A 25,441-nucleotide genomic window follows, 5' to 3' on the forward strand; every position below is an offset into this window, starting at 1 on the left:
CAGTGTTTAAGGTGAATAGAAAGCTGTTTCATAGTGTGAAAAAAGGTAAAGAACAGAGTTTCAAAGTAAGGATTCTTCTTATAATGCATTCCCTTTTAGTGGAAAACACAATCTTTTGCCCTGAAACAGTGTTTAAGGTGAATACAAATCTGTTTCATAGTGTGAAAAAGGTAAAGAACAGAGTTTCAAAGTAAAGATTCTTCTTATAATGCAGTCTCTTTTAGTCTAAAACACAATCTCTTGCCATGAAACAGTGTTTAAGGGGAATACAAAGCTGTTTCATAGTGTGAAAAAGGTAAAGAACAGAGTTTGAAAGTAAAGATTCTTCTTATAATGCAGTCTCTTTTAGTCTAAAACACAATCTCTTGCCCAGAAACAATGTTTAAGGTGAATACAAAGCTGTTTCATAGTGTGAAAAAGGTAAAGAACAGACTTTGAAAGTAAAGATTCTTCTTATAATGCAGTCTCTTTTAGTCTAAAACACAATCTATTGCCCTGAAACAATGTTTAAGGTGAATACAAAGCTGTTTCTTAGTGTGAAAAATGTAAAGAACAGAGTTTCTAAGTAAAGATTCTTCTTATAATGCATTCCCTTTTAGTCTAAAACACAATCTCTTGCCCGGAAACAGTTTTTAAGTTGAGTATAAAGCTGTTTCATAGTGTGAAAAAGGTAAAGAACAGAGTTTCAAAGTAAAGATTCTTCTTATAATGAATTCCCTTTTAGTGTAAAACAGAATCTCTTACCCTGAAACAGTGTTTATGTTGAATACAAATCTGTTTCATAGTGTGAAAAATGTAAAGAACAGAGTTTCAAAGTAAAGATTCTTCTTATAATGCAGTCTCTTTTAGTCTAAAACACAATCTCTTGCCTTGAAACTTGTTTAAGGTGAATACAAAGCTGGTTCATAGTGTGAAAAAGGTAAAGAACAGAGTTTCAAAGTAAGGATTCTTCTTATAATGCAGTCTCTTTTAGTCTAAAACACAATCTCTTGCCCAGAAACAATGTTTAAGGTGAATACAAAGCTGTTTCATAGTGTGAAAAAAGTAAAGATCAGAGATTCTAAGTAAAGATTCTTCTTATAATGCAGTCCCTTTTAGTCTAAAACACAATCTCTTGCCCTGAAACAGTGTTTAAGGTGAATAGAAAGCTGTTTCATAGGGTGAAAAATGTAAAGAACAGTTTCAAAGTAAAGATTCTTCTTATAATGTATTACCTTTTAGTCTAAAACACAATCTCTTGCACTGAAACAGTGTTTAAGGTGAATACAAAGCTGTTTCATAGTGTGAAAAAAGTAAAGAACAGAGTTTCTTAGTAAAGATTTTTCTTATAATGCATTCCCTATTAGTCTAAAACACAATCTCTTGCCCTGAAACAGTGTTTAAGGTGAATAGAAAGCTGTTTCATAGTGTGAAAAAGGTAAAGAACAGAGTTTCAAAGTAAGGATTCTTCTTATAATGCATTCCCTTTTAGTGTAAAACACAATCTCTTGCCCTGAAACAGTGTTTAAGGTGAATACAAAACTGTTTCATAGCGTGAAAAAGGTAAAGAACAGAGTTTGTAAGTAAAGATTCTTCTTATAATGCATTCCCTTTTAGTCTAAAACACAATCTCTTGCACTGAAACAGTGTTTAAGTTGAATAGAAAGCTGTTTCATAGTGTGAAAAAAGGTAAAGAACACAGTTTCAAAGTAAGGATTCTTCTTATAATGCATTCCCTTTTAGTGGAAAACACAATCTATTGCCCTGAAACAGTGTTTAAGGTGAATACAAAAATGTTTCATAGTGTGAAAAAGGTAAAGAACAGAGTTTCAAAGTAAAGATTCTTCTTATAATGCAGTCTCTTTTAGTCTAAAACACAATCTATTGCCCTGAAACAGTTTTTAGTTGAATATAAAGCTGTTTCATAGTGTGAAAAAGGTAAAGAACAGAGTTTCTAAGTAAAGATTCTTCTTATAATGCATTCCCTTTTAGTCTAAAACACAATCTCTTGCCTTGAAACTTGTTTAAGGTGAATGCAAAGCTGTTTCATAGTGTGAAAAAGGTAAAGAACAGAGTTTCAATGTAAAGATTCTTCTTATAATGCATTCTCTTTTAGTCTAAAACACAATCTCTTGCCATGAAACAGTGTTTAAGGGGAATACAAAGCTGTTTCATAGTGTGAAAAAGGTAAAGAACAGAGTTTGAAAGTAAAGATTCTTCTTATAATGCAGTCTCTTTTAGTCTAAAACACAATCTATTGCCCTGAAACAGTTTTTAGTTGAATATAAAGCTGTTTCATAGTGTGAAAAAGGTTAAGAACAGAGTTTCAAAGTAAATATTCTTCTTATAATGCAGTCTCTTTTAGTCTAAAACACAATCTCTTGCCCAGAAACAATGTTTAAGGTGAATAGAAAGCTGTTTCATAGTGTGAAAAAAGGTAAAGAACTGAGTTTGAAAGTAAAGATTCTTCTTATAATGCATTCCCTTTTAGTCTAAAACACAATCTCTTGCCTTGAAACTTGTTTAAGGTGAATGCAAAGCTGTTTCATAGTGTGAAAAAGGTAAAGAACAGAGTTTCAAAGTAAAGATTCTTCTTATAATGCAGTCTCTTTTAGTCTAAAACACAATCTCTTGCCATGAAACAGTGTTTAAGGTGAATAGAAAGCTGTTTCATAGTGTGAAAAAGGTAAAGAACAGAGTTTCAAAGTAAAGATTCTTCTTATAATGCAGTCTCTTTTAGTCTAAAACACAATCTCTTGCCATGAAACAGTGTTTAAGGTGAATAGAAAGCTGTTTCATAGTGTGAAAAAAGGTAAAGAACAGAGTTTCAAAGTAAGGATTCTTCTTATAATGCATTCCCTTTTAGTGGAAAACACAATCTTTTGCCCTGAAACAGTGTTTAAGGTGAATACAAAAATGTTTCATAGTGTGAAAAAGGTAAAGAACAGAGTTTGAAAGTAAAGATTCTTCTTATAATGCACTCCCTTTTAGTCTAAAACACAATCTCTTGCCTTGAAACTTGTTTAAGGTGAATGCAAAGCTGTTTCATAGTGTGAAAAAGGTAAAGAACAGAGTTTCAAAGTAAAGATTCTTCTTATAATGCAGTCTCTTTTAGTCTAAAACACAATCTATTGCCCTGAAACAATGTTTAAGGTGAATACAAAGCTGTTTCTTAGTGTGAAAAATGTAAAGAACAGAGTTTCTAAGTAAAGATTCTTCTTATAATGCATTCCCTTTTAGTCTAAAACACAATCTTTTGCCCGGAAACAGTTTTTAAGTTGAGTATAAAGCTGTTTCATAGTGTGAAAAAGGTAAAGAACAGAGTTTCAAAGTAAAGATTCTTCTTATAATGAATTCCCTTTTAGTGTAAAACAGAATCTCTTACCCTGAAACAGTGTTTATGTTGAATACAAATCTGTTTCATAGTGTGAAAAATGTAAAGAACAGAGTTTCAAAGTAAAGATTCTTCTTATAATGCAGTCTCTTTTAGTCTAAAACACAATCTCTTGCCCAGAAACAATGTTTAAGGTGAATACAAAGCTGTTTCATAGTGTGAAAAAAGTAAAGATCAGAGATTCTAAGTAAAGATTCTTCTTATAATGCAGTCCCTTTTAGTCTAAAACACAATCTCTTGCCCTGAAACAGTGTTTAAGGTGAATAGAAAGCTGTTTCATAGGGTGAAAAATGTAAAGAACAGTTTCAAAGTAAAGATTCTTCTTATAATGTATTACCTTTTAGTCTAAAACACAGTCTCTTGCACTGAAACAGTGTTTAAGGTGAATACAAAGCTGTTTCATAGTGTGAAAAAGGTAAAGAACAGAGTTTCAAAGTAAGGATTCTTCTTATAATGCATTCCCTTTTAGTGGAAAACACAATCTATTGCCCTGAAACAGTGTTTAAGGTGAATACAAAAATGTTTCATAGTGTGAAAAAGGTAAAGAACAGAGTTTCAAAGTAAAGATTCTTCTTATAATGCAGTCTCTTTTAGTCTAAAACAAAATCTATTGCCCTGAAACAGTTTTTAGTTGAATATAAAGCTGTTTCATAGTGTGAAAAAGGTAAAGAACAGAGTTTCTAAGTAAAGATTCTTCTTATAATGCATTCCCTTTTAGTCTAAAACACAATCTCTTGCCTTGAAACTTGTTTAAGGTGAATGCAAAGCTGTTTCATAGTGTGAAAAAGGTAAAGAACAGAGTTTCAATGTAAAGATTCTTCTTATAATGCAGTCTCTTTTAGTCTAAAACACAATCTCTTGCCATGAAACAGTGTTTAAGGGGAATACAAAGCTGTTTCATAGTGTGAAAAAGGTAAAGAACAGAGTTTGAAAGTAAAGATTCTTCTTATAATGCAGTCTCTTTTAGTCTAAAACACAATCTATTGCCCTGAAACAGTTTTTAGTTGAATATAAAGCTGTTTCATAGTGTGAAAAAGGTAAAGAACAGAGTTTCAAAGTAAATATTCTTCTTATAATTCAGTCTCTTTTAGTCTAAAACACAATCTCTTGCCCAGAAACAATGTTTAAGGTGAATAGAAAGCTGTTTCATAGTGTGAAAAAAGGTAAAGAACAGAGTTTCAAAGTAAGGATTCTTCTTATAATGCATTCCCTTTTAGTGGAAAACACAATCTTTTGCCCTGAAACAGTGTTTAAGGTGAATACAAAAATGTTTCATAGTGTGAAAAAGGTAAAGAACAGAGTTTGAAAGTAAAGATTCTTCTTATAATGCATTCCCTTTTAGTCTAAAACACAATCTCTTGCCTTGAAACTTGTTTAAGGTGAATGCAAAGCTGTTTCATAGTGTGAAAAAGGTAAAGAACAGAGTTTCAATGTAAAGATTCTTCTTATAATGCAGTCTCTTTTAGTCTAAAACACAATCTCTTGCCATGAAACAGTGTTTAAGGTGAATAGAAAGCTGTTTCATAGTGTGAAAAAGGTAAAGAACAGAGTTTCAAAGTAAAGATTCTTCTTATAATGCAGTCTCTTTTAGTCTAAAACACAATCTCTTGCCATGAAACAGTGTTTAAGGTGAATAGAAAGCTGTTTCATAGTGTGAAAAAAGGTAAAGAACAGAGTTTCAAAGTAAGGATTCTTCTTATAATGCATTCCCTTTTAGTGGAAAACACAATCTTTTGCCCTGAAACAGTGTTTAAGGTGAATACAAAAATGTTTCATAGTGTGAAAAAGGTAAAGAACAGAGTTTGAAAGTAAAGATTCTTCTTATAATGCATTCCCTTTTAGTCTAAAACACAATCTCTTGCCTTGAAACTTGTTTAAGGTGAATGCAAAGCTGTTTCATAGTGTGAAAAAGGTAAAGAACAGAGTTTCAATGTAAAGATTCTTCTTATAATGCAGTCTCTTTTAGTCTAAAACACAATCTCTTGCCCTGAAACAATGTTTAAGGTGAATACAAAGCTGTTTCATAGTGTGAAAAAGGTAAAGAACAGAATTTGAAAGTAAAGATTCTTCTTATAATGCAGTCTCTTTTAGTCTAAAAGACAATCTATTGCCCTGAAACAATGTTTAAGGTGAATACAAAGCTGTTTCTTAGTGTGAAAAATGTAAAGAACAGAGTTTCTAAGTAAAGATTCTTCTTATAATGCATTCCCTTTTAGTCTAAAACACAATCTCTTGCCCGGAAACAGTTTTTAAGTTGAATATAAAGCTGTTTCATAGTGTGAAAAAGGTAAAGAACAGAGTTTCAAAGTAAAGATTCTTCTTATAATGCATTCCCTTTTAGTGTAAAACAGAATCTCTTGCCCTGAAACAGTGTTTAAGTTGAATACAAATCTGTTTCATAGTGTGAAAAAGGTAAAGAACAGAGATTCTAAGTAAAGATTCTTCTTATAATGCATTCCCTTTTAGTGTAAAACACAATCTCTTGCCCTGAAACAGTGTTTAAGTTGAATACAAAACTGTTTCATAGCATGAAAGAGGTAAAGAACAGTTTGTAAGTAAAGATTCTTCTTATAATGCATTCCCTTTTAGTCTAAAACACAATCTCTTGCCTTGAAACAGTGTTTAAGGTGAATACAAAGCTATTTCATAGTGTGAAAAATGTAAAGAACAGAGTTTCAAAGTAAAGATTCTTCTTATAATGTATTACCTTTTAGTCTAAAACACAATCTCTTGCACTGAAACAGTGTTTAAGGTGAATACAAAGCTGTTTCATAGTGTGAAAAAGGTAAAGAACTGATATTCAAAGTAAAGATTCTTCTTATAATGCATTCCCTTTTAGTCTAAAACACAATCTCTTGCCCTGAAACAGTGTTTAAGGTGAATAGAAAGCTGTTTCATAGTGTGAAAAAAGGTAAAGAACAGAGTTTCAAAGTAAGGATTCTTCTTATAATGCATTCCCTTTTAGTGGAAAACACAATCCTTTGCCCTGAAACAGTGTTTAAGGTGAATACAAAAATGTTTCATAGTGTGAAAAAGGTAAAGAACAGAGTTTCAAAGTAAAGATTCTTCTTATAATGCAGTCTCTTTTAGTCTAAAACACAATCTATTGCCCTGAAACAGTTTTTAGTTGAATATAAAGCTGTTTCATAGTGTGAAAAAGGTAAAGAACAGAGTTTCTAAGTAAAGATTCTTCTTATAATGCATTCCCTTTTAGTCTAAAACACAATCTCTTGCCTTGAAACTTGTTTAAGGTGAATGCAAAGCTGTTTCATAGTGTGAAAAAGGTAAAGAACAGTTTCAAAGTAAAGTTTCTTCTTATAATGCATTCCCTTTTAGTGTAAAACAGAATCTCTTGCCCTGAAACAGTGTTTAAGTTGAATACAAATCTGTTTCATAGTGTGAAAAAGGTAAAGAACAGAGTTTCAAAGTAAAGATTCTTCTTATAATGCAGTCTCTTTTAGTCTAAAACACAATCTCTTGCCATGAAACAGTGTTTAAGGGGAATACAAAGCTGTTTCATAGTGTGAAAAAGGTAAAGAACAGAGTTTCAATGTAAAGATTCTTCTTATAATGCATTGTCTTAGTCTAAAACACAATCTCTTGCCTTGAAACTTGTTTAAGGTGAATGCAAAGCTGTTTCATAGTGTGAAAAAGGTAAAGAACAGAGTTTCAATGTAAAGATTCTTCTTATAATGCAGTCTCTTTTAGTCTAAAACACAATCTCTTGCCATGAAACAGTGTTTAAGGTGAATAGAAAGCTGTTTCATAGTGTGAAAGAGGTAAAGAACAGAGTTTCAAAGTAAGGATTCTTCTTATAATGCATTCCCTTTTAGTGGAAAACACAATCTTTTGCCCTGAAACAGTGTTTAAGGTGAATACAAAAATGTTTCATAGTGTGAAAAAGGTAAAGAACAGAGTTTGAAAGTAAAGATTCTTCTTATAATGCATTCCCTTTTAGTCTAAAACACAATCTCTTGCCTTGAAACTTGTTTAAGGTGAATGCAAAGCTGTTTCATAGTGTGAAAAAGGTAAAGAACAGAGTTTCAATGTAAAGATTCTTCTTATAATGCAGTCTCTTTTAGTCTAAAACACAATCTCTTGCCCTGAAACAATGTTTAAGGTGAATACAAAGCTGTTTCATAGTGTGAAAAAGGTAAAGAACAGAATTTGAAAGTAAAGATTCTTCTTATAATGCAGTCTGTTTTAGTCTAAAAGACAATCTATTGCCCTGAAACAATGTTTAAGGTGAATACAAAGCTGTTTCTTAGTGTGAAAAATGTAAAGAACAGAGTTTCTAAGTAAAGATTCTTCTTATAATGCATTCCCTTTTAGTCTAAAACACAATCTCTTGCCCGGAAACAGTTTTTAAGTTGAATATAAAGCTGTTTCATAGTGTGAAAAAGGTAAAGAACAGAGTTTCAAAGTAAAGATTCTTCTTATAATGCATTCCCTTTTAGTGTAAAACAGAATCTCTTGCCCTGAAACAGTGTTTAAGTTGAATACAAATCTGTTTCATAGTGTGAAAAAGGTAAAGAACAGAGATTCTAAGTAAAGATTCTTCTTATAATGCATTCCCTTTTAATCTAAAACACAATCTCTTGCCCTGAAACAGTGTTTAAGGTGAATAGAAAGCTGTTTCATAGTGTGAAAAATGTAAAGAACAGTTTCAAAGTAAAGATTCTTCTTATAATGTATTCCCTATTAGTCTAAAACACAATCTCTTGCCCTGAAACAGTGTTTAAGGTGAATAGAAAGCTGTTTCATAGTGTGAAAAAGGTAAAGAACAGAGTTTCAAAGTAAGGATTCTTCTTATAATGCATTCCCTTTTAGTGTAAAACACAATCTCTTGCCCTGAAACAGTGTTTAAGGTGAATACAAAACTGTTTCATAGCATGAAAAAGGTAAAGAACAGAGTTTGTAAGTAAAGATTCTTCTTATAATGCATTCCCTTTTAGTCTAAAACACAATCTCTTGCCTTGAAACAGTGTTTAAGGTGAATACAAAGCTATTTCATAGTGTGAAAAATGTAAAGAACAGAGTTTCAAAGTAAAGATTCTTCTTATAATGTATTACCTTTTAGTCTAAAACACAATCTCTTGCACTGAAACAGTGTTTAAGGTGAATACAAAGCTGTTTCATAGTGTGAAAAAGGTAAAGAACTGATATTCAAAGTAAAGATTCTTCTTATAATGCATTCCCTTTTAGTCTAAAACACAATCTCTTGCCCTGAAACAGTGTTTAAGGTGAATAGAAAGCTGTTTCATAGTGTGAAAAAAGGTAAAGAACAGAGTTTCAAAGTAAGGATTCTTCTTATAATGCATTCCCTTTTAGTGGAAAACACAATCTTTTGCCCTGAAACAGTGTTTAAGGTGAATACAAAAATGTTTCATAGTGTGAAAAAGGTAAAGAACAGAGTTTCAAAGTAAAGATTCTTCTTATAATGCAGTCTCTTTTAGTCTAAAACACAATCTATTGCCCTGAAACAGTTTTTAGTTGAATATAAAGCTGTTTCATAGTGTGAAAAAGGTAAAGAACAGAGTTTCTAAGTAAAGATTCTTCTTATAATGCATTCCCTTTTAGTCTAAAACACAATCTCTTGCCTTGAAACTTGTTTAAGGTGAATGCAAAGCTGTTTCATAGTGTGAAAAAGGTAAAGAACAGAGTTTCAAAGTAAAGATTCTTCTTATAATGCAGTCTCTTTTAGTCTAAAACACAATCTCTTGCCATGAAACAGTGTTTAAGGGGAATACAAAGCTGTTTCATAGTGTGAAAAAGGTAAAGAACAGAGTTTGAAAGTAAAGATTCTTCTTATAATGCAGTCTCTTTTAGTCTAAAACACAATCTCTCGCCCAGAAACAATGTTTAAGGTGAATACAAAGCTGTTTCATAGTGTGAAAAAGGTAAAGAACAGACTTTGAAAGTAAAGATTCTTCTTATAATGCAGTCTCTTTTAGTCTAAAACACAATCTATTGCCCTGAAACAATGTTTAAGGTGAATACAAAGCTGTTTCTTAGTGTGAAAAATGTAAAGAACAGAGTTTCTAAGTAAAGATTCTTCTTATAATGCATTCCCTTTTAGTCTAAAACACAATCTCTTGCCCGGAAACAGTTTTTAAGTTGAGTATAAAGCTGTTTCATAGTGTGAAAAAGGTAAAGAACAGAGTTTCAAAGTAAAGATTCTTCTTATAATGAATTCCCTTTTAGTGTAAAACAGAATCTCTTACCCTGAAACAGTGTTTATGTTGAATACAAATCTGTTTCATAGTGTGAAAAATGTAAAGAACAGAGTTTCAAAGTAAAGATTCTTCTTATAATGCAGTCTCTTTTAGTCTAAAACACAATCTCTTGCACTGAAACAGTGTTTAAGGTGAATACAAAGCTGTTTCATAGTGTGAAAAAGGTAAAGAACTGATATTCAAAGTAAAGATTCTTCTTATAATGCATTCCCTTTTAGTCTAAAACACAATCTCTTGCCCTGAAACAGTGTTTAAGGTGAATAGAAAGCTGTTTCATAGTGTGAAAAAAGGTAAAGAACAGAGTTTCAAAGTAAGGATTCTTCTTATAATGCATTCCCTTTTAGTGGAAAACACAATCCTTTGCCCTGAAACAGTGTTTAAGGTGAATACAAAAATGTTTCATAGTGTGAAAAAGGTAAAGAACAGAGTTTCAAAGTAAAGATTCTTCTTATAATGCAGTCTCTTTTAGTCTAAAACACAATCTATTGCCCTGAAACAGTTTTTAGTTGAATATAAAGCTGTTTCATAGTGTGAAAAAGGTAAAGAACAGAGTTTCTAAGTAAAGATTCTTCTTATAATGCATTCCCTTTTAGTCTAAAACACAATCTCTTGCCTTGAAACTTGTTTAAGGTGAATGCAAAGCTGTTTCATAGTGTGAAAAAGGTAAAGAACAGTTTCAAAGTAAAGTTTCTTCTTATAATGCATTCCCTTTTAGTGTAAAACAGAATCTCTTGCCCTGAAACAGTGTTTAAGTTGAATACAAATCTGTTTCATAGTGTGAAAAAGGTAAAGAACAGAGTTTCAAAGTAAAGATTCTTCTTATAATGCAGTCTCTTTTAGTCTAAAACACAATCTCTTGCCATGAAACAGTGTTTAAGGGGAATACAAAGCTGTTTCATAGTGTGAAAAAGGTAAAGAACAGAGTTTCAATGTAAAGATTCTTCTTATAATGCATTGTCTTAGTCTAAAACACAATCTCTTGCCTTGAAACTTGTTTAAGGTGAATGCAAAGCTGTTTCATAGTGTGAAAAAGGTAAAGAACAGAGTTTCAATGTAAAGATTCTTCTTATAATGCAGTCTCTTTTAGTCTAAAACACAATCTCTTGCCATGAAACAGTGTTTAAGGTGAATAGAAAGCTGTTTCATAGTGTGAAAGAGGTAAAGAACAGAGTTTCAAAGTAAGGATTCTTCTTATAATGCATTCCCTTTTAGTGGAAAACACAATCTTTTGCCCTGAAACAGTGTTTAAGGTGAATACAAAAATGTTTCATAGTGTGAAAAAGGTAAAGAACAGAGTTTGAAAGTAAAGATTCTTCTTATAATGCATTCCCTTTTAGTCTAAAACACAATCTCTTGCCTTGAAACTTGTTTAAGGTGAATGCAAAGCTGTTTCATAGTGTGAAAAAGGTAAAGAACAGAGTTTCAATGTAAAGATTCTTCTTATAATGCAGTCTCTTTTAGTCTAAAACACAATCTCTTGCCCTGAAACAATGTTTAAGGTGAATACAAAGCTGTTTCATAGTGTGAAAAAGGTAAAGAACAGAATTTGAAAGTAAAGATTCTTCTTATAATGCAGTCTGTTTTAGTCTAAAAGACAATCTATTGCCCTGAAACAATGTTTAAGGTGAATACAAAGCTGTTTCTTAGTGTGAAAAATGTAAAGAACAGAGTTTCTAAGTAAAGATTCTTCTTATAATGCATTCCCTTTTAGTCTAAAACACAATCTCTTGCCCGGAAACAGTTTTTAAGTTGAATATAAAGCTGTTTCATAGTGTGAAAAAGGTAAAGAACAGAGTTTCAAAGTAAAGATTCTTCTTATAATGCATTCCCTTTTAGTGTAAAACAGAATCTCTTGCCCTGAAACAGTGTTTAAGTTGAATACAAATCTGTTTCATAGTGTGAAAAAGGTAAAGAACAGAGATTCTAAGTAAAGATTCTTCTTATAATGCATTCCCTTTTAATCTAAAACACAATCTCTTGCCCTGAAACAGTGTTTAAGGTGAATAGAAAGCTGTTTCATAGTGTGAAAAATGTAAAGAACAGTTTCAAAGTAAAGATTCTTCTTATAATGTATTCCCTATTAGTCTAAAACACAATCTCTTGCCCTGAAACAGTGTTTAAGGTGAATAGAAAGCTGTTTCATAGTGTGAAAAAGGTAAAGAACAGAGTTTCAAAGTAAGGATTCTTCTTATAATGCATTCCCTTTTAGTGTAAAACACAATCTCTTGCCCTGAAACAGTGTTTAAGGTGAATACAAAACTGTTTCATAGCATGAAAAAGGTAAAGAACAGAGTTTGTAAGTAAAGATTCTTCTTATAATGCATTCCCTTTTAGTCTAAAACACAATCTCTTGCCTTGAAACAGTGTTTAAGGTGAATACAAAGCTATTTCATAGTGTGAAAAATGTAAAGAACAGAGTTTCAAAGTAAAGATTCTTCTTATAATGTATTACCTTTTAGTCTAAAACACAATCTCTTGCACTGAAACAGTGTTTAAGGTGAATACAAAGCTGTTTCATAGTGTGAAAAAGGTAAAGAACTGATATTCAAAGTAAAGATTCTTCTTATAATGCATTCCCTTTTAGTCTAAAACACAATCTCTTGCCCTGAAACAGTGTTTAAGGTGAATAGAAAGCTGTTTCATAGTGTGAAAAAAGGTAAAGAACAGAGTTTCAAAGTAAGGATTCTTCTTATAATGCATTCCCTTTTAGTGGAAAACACAATCTTTTGCCCTGAAACAGTGTTTAAGGTGAATACAAAAATGTTTCATAGTGTGAAAAAGGTAAAGAACAGAGTTTCAAAGTAAAGATTCTTCTTATAATGCAGTCTCTTTTAGTCTAAAACACAATCTATTGCCCTGAAACAGTTTTTAGTTGAATATAAAGCTGTTTCATAGTGTGAAAAAGGTAAAGAACAGAGTTTCTAAGTAAAGATTCTTCTTATAATGCATTCCCTTTTAGTCTAAAACACAATCTCTTGCCTTGAAACTTGTTTAAGGTGAATGCAAAGCTGTTTCATAGTGTGAAAAAGGTAAAGAACAGAGTTTCAAAGTAAAGATTCTTCTTATAATGCAGTCTCTTTTAGTCTAAAACACAATCTCTTGCCATGAAACAGTGTTTAAGGGGAATACAAAGCTGTTTCATAGTGTGAAAAAGGTAAAGAACAGAGTTTGAAAGTAAAGATTCTTCTTATAATGCAGTCTCTTTTAGTCTAAAACACAATCTCTCGCCCAGAAACAATGTTTAAGGTGAATACAAAGCTGTTTCATAGTGTGAAAAAGGTAAAGAACAGACTTTGAAAGTAAAGATTCTTCTTATAATGCAGTCTCTTTTAGTCTAAAACACAATCTATTGCCCTGAAACAATGTTTAAGGTGAATACAAAGCTGTTTCTTAGTGTGAAAAATGTAAAGAACAGAGTTTCTAAGTAAAGATTCTTCTTATAATGCATTCCCTTTTAGTCTAAAACACAATCTCTTGCCCGGAAACAGTTTTTAAGTTGAGTATAAAGCTGTTTCATAGTGTGAAAAAGGTAAAGAACAGAGTTTCAAAGTAAAGATTCTTCTTATAATGAATTCCCTTTTAGTGTAAAACAGAATCTCTTACCCTGAAACAGTGTTTATGTTGAATACAAATCTGTTTCATAGTGTGAAAAATGTAAAGAACAGAGTTTCAAAGTAAAGATTCTTCTTATAATGCAGTCTCTTTTAGTCTAAAACACAATCTCTTGCACTGAAACAGTGTTTAAGGTGAATACAAAGCTGTTTCATAGTGTGAAAAAGGTAAAGAACTGATATTCAAAGTAAAGATTCTTCTTATAATGCATTCCCTTTTAGTCTAAAACACAATCTCTTGCCCTGAAACAGTGTTTAAGGTGAATAGAAAGCTGTTTCATAGTGTGAAAAAAGGTAAAGAACAGAGTTTCAAAGTAAGGATTCTTCTTATAATGCATTCCCTTTTAGTGGAAAACACAATCCTTTGCCCTGAAACAGTGTTTAAGGTGAATACAAAAATGTTTCATAGTGTGAAAAAGGTAAAGAACAGAGTTTCAAAGTAAAGATTCTTCTTATAATGCAGTCTCTTTTAGTCTAAAACACAATCTATTGCCCTGAAACAGTTTTTAGTTGAATATAAAGCTGTTTCATAGTGTGAAAAAGGTAAAGAACAGAGTTTCTAAGTAAAGATTCTTCTTATAATGCATTCCCTTTTAGTCTAAAACACAATCTCTTGCCTTGAAACTTGTTTAAGGTGAATGCAAAGCTGTTTCATAGTGTGAAAAAGGTAAAGAACAGTTTCAAAGTAAAGTTTCTTCTTATAATGCATTCCCTTTTAGTGTAAAACAGAATCTCTTGCCCTGAAACAGTGTTTAAGTTGAATACAAATCTGTTTCATAGTGTGAAAAAGGTAAAGAACAGAGTTTCAAAGTAAAGATTCTTCTTATAATGCAGTCTCTTTTAGTCTAAAACACAATCTCTTGCCATGAAACAGTGTTTAAGGGGAATACAAAGCTGTTTCATAGTGTGAAAAAGGTAAAGAACAGAGTTTCAATGTAAAGATTCTTCTTATAATGCATTGTCTTAGTCTAAAACACAATCTCTTGCCTTGAAACTTGTTTAAGGTGAATGCAAAGCTGTTTCATAGTGTGAAAAAGGTAAAGAACAGAGTTTCAATGTAAAGATTCTTCTTATAATGCAGTCTCTTTTAGTCTAAAACACAATCTCTTGCCATGAAACAGTGTTTAAGGTGAATAGAAAGCTGTTTCATAGTGTGAAAGAGGTAAAGAACAGAGTTTCAAAGTAAGGATTCTTCTTATAATGCATTCCCTTTTAGTGGAAAACACAATCTTTTGCCCTGAAACAGTGTTTAAGGTGAATACAAAAATGTTTCATAGTGTGAAAAAGGTAAAGAACAGAGTTTGAAAGTAAAGATTCTTCTTATAATGCATTCCCTTTTAGTCTAAAACACAATCTCTTGCCTTGAAACTTGTTTAAGGTGAATGCAAAGCTGTTTCATAGTGTGAAAAAGGTAAAGAACAGAGTTTCAATGTAAAGATTCTTCTTATAATGCAGTCTCTTTTAGTCTAAAACACAATCTCTTGCCCTGAAACAATGTTTAAGGTGAATACAAAGCTGTTTCATAGTGTGAAAAAGGTAAAGAACAGAATTTGAAAGTAAAGATTCTTCTTATAATGCAGTCTGTTTTAGTCTAAAAGACAATCTATTGCCCTGAAACAATGTTTAAGGTGAATACAAAGCTGTTTCTTAGTGTGAAAAATGTAAAGAACAGAGTTTCTAAGTAAAGATTCTTCTTATAATGCATTCCCTTTTAGTCTAAAACACAATCTCTTGCCCGGAAACAGTTTTTAAGTTGAATATAAAGCTGTTTCATAGTGTGAAAAAGGTAAAGAACAGAGTTTCAAAGTAAAGATTCTTCTTATAATGCATTCCCTTTTAGTGTAAAACAGAATCTCTTGCCCTGAAACAGTGTTTAAGTTGAATACAAATCTGTTTCATAGTGTGAAAAAGGTAAAGAACAGAGATTCTAAGTAAAGATTCTTCTTATAATGCATTCCCTTTTAATCTAAAACACAATCTCTTGCCCTGAAACAGTGTTTAAGGTGAATAGAAAGCTGTTTCATAGTGTGAAAAATGTAAAGAACAGTTTCAAAGTAAAGATTCTTCTTATAATGTATTCCCTATTAGTCTAAAACACAATCTCTTGCCCTGAAACAGTGTTTAAGGTGAATAGAAAGCTGTTTCATAGTGTGAAAAAGGTAAAGAACAGAGTTTCAAAGTAAGGATTCTTCTTATAATGCATTCCCTTTTAGTGTAAAACACAATCTCTTGCCCTGAAACAGTGTTTAAGGTGAATACAAAACTGTTTCATAGCATGAAAAAGGTAAAGAACAGAGTTTGTAAGTAAAGATTCTTCTTATAATGCATTCCCTTTTAGTCTAAAACACAATCTCTTGCCTTGAAACAGTGTTTAAGGTGAATACAAAGCTATTTCATAGTGTGAAAAATGTAAAGAACAGAGTTTCAAAGTAAAGATTCTTCTTATAATGTATTACCTTTTAGTCTAAAACACAATCTCTTGCACTGAAACAGTGTTTAAGGTGAATACAAAGCTGTTTCATAGTGTGAAAAAGGTAAAGAACTGATATTCAAAGTAAAGATTCTTCTTATAATGCATTCCCTTTTAGTCTAAAACACAATCTCTTGCCCTGAAACAGTGTTTAAGGTGAATAGAAAGCTGTTTCATAGTGTGAAAAAAGGTAAAGAACAGAGTTTCAAAGTAAGGATTCTTCTTATAATGCATTCCCTTTTAGTGGAAAACACAATCTTTTGCCCTGAAACAGTGTTTAAGGTGAATACAAAAATGTTTCATAGTGTGAAAAAGGTAAAGAACAGAGTTTCAAAGTAAAGATTCTTCTTATAATGCAGTCTCTTTTAGTCTAAAACACAATCTATTGCCCTGAAACAGTTTTTAGTTGAATATAAAGCTGTTTCATAGTGTGAAAAAGGTAAAGAACAGAGTTTCTAAGTAAAGATTCTTCTTATAATGCATTCCCTTTTAGTCTAAAACACAATCTCTTGCCTTGAAACTTGTTTAAGGTGAATGCAAAGCTGTTTCATAGTGTGAAAAAGGTAAAGAACAGAGTTTCAAAGTAAAGATTCTTCTTATAATGCAGTCTCTTTTAGTCTAAAACACAATCTCTTGCCATGAAACAGTGTTTAAGGGGAATACAAAGCTGTTTCATAGTGTGAAAAAGGTAAAGAACAGAGTTTGAAAGTAAAGATTCTTCTTATAATGCAGTCTCTTTTAGTCTAAAACACAATCTCTCGCCCAGAAACAATGTTTAAGGTGAATACAAAGCTGTTTCATAGTGTGAAAAAGGTAAAGAACAGACTTTGAAAGTAAAGATTCTTCTTATAATGCAGTCTCTTTTAGTCTAAAACACAATCTATTGCCCTGAAACAATGTTTAAGGTGAATACAAAGCTGTTTCTTAGTGTGAAAAATGTAAAGAACAGAGTTTCTAAGTAAAGATTCTTCTTATAATGCATTCCCTTTTAGTCTAAAACACAATCTCTTGCCCGGAAACAGTTTTTAAGTTGAGTATAAAGCTGTTTCATAGTGTGAAAAAGGTAAAGAACAGAGTTTCAAAGTAAAGATTCTTCTTATAATGAATTCCCTTTTAGTGTAAAACAGAATCTCTTACCCTGAAACAGTGTTTATGTTGAATACAAATCTGTTTCATAGTGTGAAAAATGTAAAGAACAGAGTTTCAAAGTAAAGATTCTTCTTATAATGCAGTCTCTTTTAGTCTAAAACACAATCTCTTGCCTTGAAACTTGTTTAAGGTGAATACAAAGCTGGTTCATAGTGTGAAAAAGGTAAAGAACAGAGTTTCAAAGTAAGGATTCTTCTTATAATGCAGTCTCTTTTAGTCTAAAACACAATCTCTTGCCCAGAAACAATGTTTAAGGTGAATAGAAAGCTGTTTCATAGGGTGAAAAATGTAAAGAACAGTTTCAAAGTAAAGATTCTTCTTATAATGTATTACCTTTTAGTCTAAAACACAATCTCTTGCACTGAAACAGTGTTTAAGGTGAATACAAAGCTGTTTCATAGTGTGAAAAAAGTAAAGAACAGAGTTTCTTAGTAAAGATTTTTCTTATAATGCATTCCCTATTAGTCTAAAACACAATCTCTTGCCCTGAAACAGTGTTTAAGGTGAATAGAAAGCTGTTTCATAGTGTGAAAAAGGTAAAGAACAGAGTTTCAAAGTAAGGATTCTTCTTATAATGCATTCCCTTTTAGTGTAAAACACAATCTCTTGCCCTGAAACAGTGTTTAAGGTGAATACAAAACTGTTTCATAGCGTGAAAAAGGTAAAGAACAGAGTTTGTAAGTAAAGATTCTTCTTATAATGCATTCCCTTTTAGTCTAATACACAATCTCTTGCACTGAAACAGTGTTTAAGTTGAATAGAAAGCTGTTTCATAGTGTGAAAAAAGGTAAAGAACACAGTTTCAAAGTAAGGATTCTTCTTATAATGCATTCCCTTTTAGTGGAAAACACAATCTATTGCCCTGAAACAGTGTTTAAGGTGAATACAAAAATGTTTCATAGTGTGAAAAAGGTAAAGAACAGAGTTTCAAAGTAAAGATTCTTCTTATAATGCAGTCTCTTTTAGTCTAAAACACAATCTATTGCCCTGAAACAGTTTTTAGTTGAATATAAAGCTGTTTCATAGTGTGAAAAAGGTAAAGAACAGAGTTTCTAAGTAAAGATTCTTCTTATAATGCATTCCCTTTTAGTCTAAAACACAATCTCTTGCCTTGAAACTTGTTTAAGGTGAATGCAAAGCTGTTTCATAGTGTGAAAAAGGTAAAGAACAGAGTTTCAATGTAAAGATTCTTCTTATAATGCATTGTCTTAGTCTAAAACACAATCTCTTGCCTTGAAACTTGTTTAAGGTGAATGCAAAGCTGTTTCATAGTGTGAAAAAGGTAAAGAACAGAGTTTCAATGTAAAGATTCTTCTTATAATGCAGTCTCTTTTAGTCTAAAACACAATCTCTTGCCATGAAACAGTGTTTAAGGTGAATAGAAAGCTGTTTCATAGTGTGAAAAAGGTAAAGAACAGAGTTTCAAAGTAAAGATTCTTCTTATAATGCAGTCTCTTTTAGTCTAAAACACAATCTCTTGCCATGAAACAGTGTTTAAGGTGAATAGAAAGCTGTTTCATAGTGTGAAAAAAGGTAAAGAACAGAGTTTCAAAGTAAGGATTCTTCTTATAATGCATTCCCTTTTAGTGGAAAACACAATCTTTTGCCCTGAAACAGTGTTTAAGGTGAATACAAAAATGTTTCATAGTGTGAAAAAGGTAAAGAACAGAGTTTCTAAGTAAAGATTCTTCTTATAATGCATTCCCTTTTAGTGTAAAACAGAATCTCTTGCCCTGAAACAGTGTTTAAGTTGAATACAAATCTGTTTCATAGTGTGAAAAAGGTAAAGAACAGAGTTTCAAAGTAAAGATTCTTCTTATAATGCAGTCTCTTTTAGTCTAAAACACAATCTATTGCCCTGAAACAGTTTTTAGTTGAATATAAAGCTGTTTCATAGTGTGAAAAAGGTAAAGAACAGAGTTTCTAAGTAAAGATTCTTCTTATAATGCATTCCCTTTTAGTCTAAAACACAATCTCTTGCCTTGAAACTTGTTTAAGGTGAATGCAAAGCTGTTTCATAGTGTGAAAAAGGTAAAGAACAGAGTTTCAATGTAAAGATTCTTCTTATAATGCAGTCTCTTTTAGTCTAAAACACAATCTCTTGCCCTGAAACAATGTTTAAGGTGAATACAAAGCTGTTTCATAGTGTGAAAAAGGTAAAGAACAGACTTTGAAAGTAAAGATTCTTCTTATAATGCAGTCTCTTTTAGTCTAAAACACAATCTATTGCCCTGAAACAATGTTTAAGGTGAATACAAAGCTGTTTCTTAGTGTGAAAAATGTAAAGAACAGAGTTTCTAAGTAAAGATTCGTCTTATAATGCATTCCCTTTTAGTCTAAAACACCATCTCTTGCCCGGAAACAGTTTTTAAGTTGAGTATAAAGCTGTTTCATAGTGTGAAAATGGTAAAGAACAGAGTTTCAAAGTAAAGTTTCTTCTTATAATGCATTCCCTTTTAGTGTAAAACAGAATCTCTTGCCCTGAAACAGTGTTTAAGTTGAATACAAATCTGTTTCATAGTGTGAAAAAGGTAAAGAACAGAGTTTCAAAGTAAAGATTCTTCTTATAATGCAGTCTCTTTTAGTCTAAAACACAATCTCTTGCCATGAAACAGTGTTTAAGGGGAATACAAAGCTGTTTCATAGTGTGAAAAAGGTAAAGAACAGAGTTTGAAAGTAAAGATTCTTCTTATAATGCAGTCTCTTTTAGTCTAAAACACAATCTATTGCCTTGAAACTTGTTTAAGGTGAATACAAAGCTGGTTCATAGTGTGAAAAAAGGTAAAGAACAGTTTCAAAGTAAGGATTCTTCTTATGATGCATTCCCTTTTAGTCTAAAACACAATCTCTTGCCTTGAAACTTGTTTAAGGTGAATACAAAGCTGGTTCATAGTGTGAAAAAAGGTAAAGAACAGAGTTTCAAAGTAAGGATTCTTCTTATAATGCATTCCCTTTTAGTGGAAAACACAATCTTTTGCCCTGAAAGAGTGTTTGAGGTGAATACAAAAATGTTTCATAGGGTGAAAAAGGTAAAGAACAGAGTTTGAAAGTAAAGATTCTTCTTATAATGCATTCCCTTTTAGTCTAAAACACAATCTCTTGCCTTGAAACTTGTTTAAGGTAAATGCAAAGCTGTTTCATAGTGTGAAAAAGGTAAAGAACAGTTTCAAAGTAAAGATTCTTCTTATAATGCAATCTGTTTTAGTCTAAAACACAATCTCTTGCCCTGAAACAATGTTTAAGGTGAATACAAAGCTGTTTCATAGTGTGAAAAAGGTAAAGAACAGACTTTGAAAGTAAAGATTCTTCTTATAATGCAGTCTCTTTTAGTCTAAAACACAATCTATTGCCCTGAAACAATGTTTAAGGTGAATACAAAGCTGTTTCTTAGTGTGAAAAATGTAAAGAACAGAGTTTCTAAGTAAAGATTCTTCTTATAATGCATTCCCTTTTAGTCTAAAACACAATCTCTTGCCCGGAAACAGTTTTTAAGTTGAATATAAAGCTGTTTCATAGTGTGAAAAAGGTAAAGAACAGAGTTTCAAAGTAAAGATTCTTGTTATAATGCATTCCCTTTTAGTGTAAAACAGAATCTCTTGCCCTGAAACAGTGTTTAAGTTGAATACAAATCTGTTTCATAGTGTGAAAAAGGTAAAGAACAGAGTTTCAAAGTAAAGATTCTTCTTATAATGCAGTCTCTTTTAGTCTAAAACACAATCTATTGCCCTGAAACAGTTTTTAGTTGAATATAAAGCTGTTTCATAGTGTGAAAAAGGTAAAGAACAGAGTTTCTAAGTAAAGATTCTTCTTATAATGCATTCCCTTTTAGTCTAAAACACAATCTCTTGCCTTGAAACTTGTTTAAGGTGAATGCAAAGCTGTTTCATAGTGTGAAAAAGGTAAAGAACAGAGTTTCAATGTAAAGATTCTTCTTATAATGCAGTCTCTTTTAGTCTAAAACACAATCTCTTGCCCTGAAACAATGTTTAAGGTGAATGCAAAGCTGTTTTATAGTGTGAAAAAGGTAAAGAACAGACTTTGAAAGTAAAGATTCTTCTTATAATGCTGTCTCTTTTAGTCTAAAACACAATCTATTGCCCTGAAACAATGTTTAAGGTGAATACAAAGCTGTTTCTTAGTGTGAAAAATGTAAAGAACAGAGTTTCTAAGTAAAGATTCTTCTTATAATGCATTCCCTTTTAGTCTAAAACACAATCTCTTGCCCAGAAACAGTTTTTAAGTTGGGTATAAAGCTGTTTCATAGTGTGAAAAAGGTAAAGAACAGAGTTTCAAAGTAAAGATTCTTCTTATAATGAATTCCCTTTTAGTGTAAAACAGAATCTCTTGCCCTGAAACAGTGTTTAAGTTGAATACAAATCTGTTTCATAGTGTGAAAAAGGTAAAGAACAGAGTTTCAAAGTAAAGATTCTTCTTATAATGCAGTCTCTTTTAGTCTAAAACACAATCTCTTGCCCAGAAACAATGTTTAAGGTGAATAGAAAGCTGTTTCATAGTGTGAAAAATGTAAAGAACAGTTTCAAAGTAAAGATTCTTCTTATAATGTATTACCTTTTAGTCTAAAACACAATCTCTTGCACTGAAACAGTGTTTAAGGTGAATACAAAGCTGTTTCATAGTGTGAAAAAAGTAAAGAACAGAGTTTCTAAGTAAAGATTCTTCTTATAATGCATTCCCTATTAGTCTAAAACACAATCTCTTGCCCTGAAACAGTGTTTAAGGTGAATAGAAAGCTGTTTAATAGTGTGAAAAAGGTAAAGAACAGAGTTTCAAAGTAAGGATTCTTCTTATAATGCATTCCCTTTTAGTGTAAAACACAATCTCTTGCCCTGAAACAGTGTTTAAGGTGAATACAAAACTGTTTCATAGCGTGAAAAAGGTAAAGAACAGAGTTTCTAAGTAAAGATTCTTCTTATAATGCATTCCCTTTTAGTCTAAAACACAATCTCTTGCCTTGAAACAGTGTTTAAGGTGAATACAAAGCTATTTCATAGTGTGAAAAATGTAAAGAACAGAGTTTCAAAGTAAAGATTCTTCTTATAATGTATTACCTTTTAGTCTAAAACACAATCTCTTGCACTGAAACAGTGTTTAAGGTGAATACAAAGCTGTTTCATAGTGTGAAAAAGGTAAAGAACAGAGTTTGAAAGTAAAGATTCTTCTTATAATTCAGTCTCTTTTAGTCTAAAACACAATCTATTGCCCTGAAACAGTTTTTAGTTGAATATAAAGCTGTTTCATAGTGTGAAAAAGGTAAAGAACAGAGTTTCAAAGTAAAGATTCTTCTTATAATGCAGTCTCTTTTAGTCTAAAACACAATCTCTTGCCCAGAAACAATGTTTAAGGTGAATAGAAAGCTGTTTCATAGTGTGAAAAAAGGTAAAGAACAGAGTTTCAAAGTAAGGATTCTTCTTATAATGCATTCCCTTTTAGTGGAAAACACAATCTTTTGCCCTGAAACAGTGTTTAAGGTGAATACAAAAATGTTTCATAGTGTGAAAAAGGTAAAGAACAGACTTTGAAAGTAAAGATTCTTCTTATAATGCAGTCTCTTTTAGTCTAAAACACAATCTATTGCCCTGAAACAATGTTTAAGGTGAATACAAAGCTGTTTCTTAGTGTGAAAAATGTAAAGACAGAGTTTCTAAGTAAAGATTCTTCTTATAATGCATTCCCTTTTAGTCTAAAACACAATCTCTTGCCCGGAAACAGTTTTTAAGTTGAGTATAAAGCTGTTTCATAGTGTGAAAAAGGTAAAGAACAGAGTTTCAAAGTAAAGATTCTTCTTATAATGAATTCCCTTTTAGTGTAAAACAGAATCTCTTGCCCTGAAACAGTGTTTAAGTTGAATACAAATCTGTTTCATAGTGTGAAAAAGGTAAAGAACAGTTTCAAAGTAAAGATTCTTCTTATAATGCAGTCTCTTTTAGTCTAAAACACAATCTCTTGCCATGAAACAGTGTTTAAGGGGAATACAAAGCTGTTTCATAGTGTGAAAAAGGTAAAGAACAGAGTTTGAAAGTAAAGATTCTTCTTATAATGCAGTCTCTTTTAGTCTAAAACACAATCTATTGCCCTGAAACAGTTTTTAGTTGAATATAAAGCTGTTTCATAGTGTGAAAAAGGTAAAGAACTGAGTTTCTAAGTAAAGATTCTTCTTATGATGCATTCCCTTTTAGTCTAAAACACAATCTCTTGCCTTGAAACTTGTTTAAGGTGAATACAAAGCTGGTTCATAGTGTGAAAAAGGTAAAAAACAGAGTTTCAAAGTAAAGATTCTTCTTATAATGCAGTCTCTTTTAGTCTAAAACACAATCTCTTGCCCAGAAACAATGTTTAAGGTGAATACAAAGCTGTTTCATAGTGTGAAAAAAGTAAAGAACAGAGATTCTAAGTAAAGATTCTTCTTATAATGCATTCCCTTTTAGTCTAAAACACAATCTCTTGCCCTGAAACAGTGTTTAAGGTGAATAGAAAGCTGTTTCATAGTGTGAAAAAAGGTAAAGAACAGAGTTTCAAAGTAAGGATTCTTCTTATAATGCATTCCCTTTTTGTGGAAAACACAATCTATTGCCCTGAAACAATGTTTAAGGTGAATACAAAGCTGTTTCTTAGTGTGAAAAATGTAAAGAACAGAGTTTCTAAGTAAAGATTCGTCTTATAATGCATTCCCTTTTAGTCTAAAACACCATCTCTTGCCCGGAAACAGTTTTTAAGTTGAGTATAAAGCTGTTTCATAGTGTGAAAATGGTAAAGAACAGAGTTTCAAAGTAAAGTTTCTTCTTATAATGCATTCCCTTTTAGTGTAAAACAGAATCTCTTGCCCTGAAACAGTGTTTAAGTTGAATACAAATCTGTTTCATAGTGTGAAAAAGGTAAAGAACAGAGTTTCAAAGTAAAGATTCTTCTTATAATGCAGTCTCTTTTAGTCTAAAACACAATCTCTTGCCATGAAACAGTGTTTAAGGGGAATACAAAGCTGTTTCATAGTGTGAAAAAGGTAAAGAACAGAGTTTGAAAGTAAAGATTCTTCTTATAATGCAGTCTCTTTTAGTCTAAAACACAATCTCTTGCCATGAAACAGTGTTTAAGGGGAATACAAAGCTGGTTCATAGTGTGAAAAAAGGTAAAGAACAGTTTCAAAGTAAGGATTCTTCTTATGATGCATTCCCTTTTAGTCTAAAACACAATCTCTTGCCTTGAAACTTGTTTAAGGTGAATACAAAGCTGGTTCATAGTGTGAAAAAAGGTAAAGAACAGAGTTTCAAAGTAAGGATTCTTCTTATAATGCATTCCCTTTTAGTGGAAAACACAATCTTTTGCCCTGAAAGAGTGTTTGAGGTGAATACAAAAATGTTTCATAGTGTGAAAAAGGTAAAGAACAGAGTTTGAAAGTAAAGATTCTTCTTATAATGCATTCCCTTTTAGTCTAAAACACAATCTCTTGCCTTGAAACTTGTTTAAGGTAAATGCAAAGCTGTTTCATAGTGTGAAAAAGGTAAAGAACAGTTTCAAAGTAAAGATTCTTCTTATAATGCAATCTCTTTTAGTCTAAAACACAATCTCTTGCCCTGAAACAATGTTTAAGGTGAATACAAAGCTGTTTCATAGTGTGAAAAAGGTAAAGAACAGACTTTGAAAGTAAAGATTCTTCTTATAATGCAGTCTCTTTTAGTCTAAAACACAATCTATTGCCCTGAAACAATGTTTAAGGTGAATACAAAGCTGTTTCTTAGTGTGAAAAATGTAAAGAACAGAGTTTCTAAGTAAAGATTCTTCTTATAATGCATTCCCTTTTAGTCTAAAACACAATCTCTTGCCCGGAAACAGTTTTTAAGTTGAATATAAAGCTGTTTCATAGTGTGAAAAAGGTAAAGAACAGAGTTTCAAAGTAAAGATTCTTGTTATAATGCATTCCCTTTTAGTGTAAAACAGAATCTCTTGCCCTGAAACAGTGTTTAAGTTGAATACAAATCTGTTTCATAGTGTGAAAAAGGTAAAGAACAGAGTTTCAAAGTAAAGATTCTTCTTATAATGCAGTCTCTTTTAGTCTAAAACACAATCTATTGCCCTGAAACAGTTTTTAGTTGAATATAAAGCTGTTTCATAGTGTGAAAAAGGTAAAGAACAGAGTTTCTAAGTAAAGATTCTTCTTATAATGCATTCCCTTTTAGTCTAAAACACAATCTCTTGCCTTGAAACTTGTTTAAGGTGAATGCAAAGCTGTTTCATAGTGTGAAAAAGGTAAAGAACAGAGTTTCAATGTAAAGATTCTTCTTATAATGCAGTCTCTTTTAGTCTAAAACACAATCTCTTGCCCTGAAACAATGTTTAAGGTGAATGCAAAGCTGTTTTATAGTGTGAAAAAGGTAAAGAACAGACTTTGAAAGTAAAGATTCTTCTTATAATGCTGTCTCTTTTAGTCTAAAACACAATCTATTGCCCTGAAACAATGTTTAAGGTGAATACAAAGCTGTTTCTTAGTGTGAAAAATGTAAAGAACAGAGTTTCTAAGTAAAGATTCTTCTTATAATGCATTCCCTTTTAGTCTAAAACACAATCTCTTGCCCAGAAACAGTTTTTA

The sequence above is a fragment of the Electrophorus electricus genome, chromosome 13, assembly GCF_041902795.1.
Source record: "Electrophorus electricus isolate QZ-2024a chromosome 13, ASM4190279v1, whole genome shotgun sequence".
NCBI classification, from domain to species: Eukaryota; Metazoa; Chordata; class Actinopteri; order Gymnotiformes; family Gymnotidae; genus Electrophorus; species Electrophorus electricus.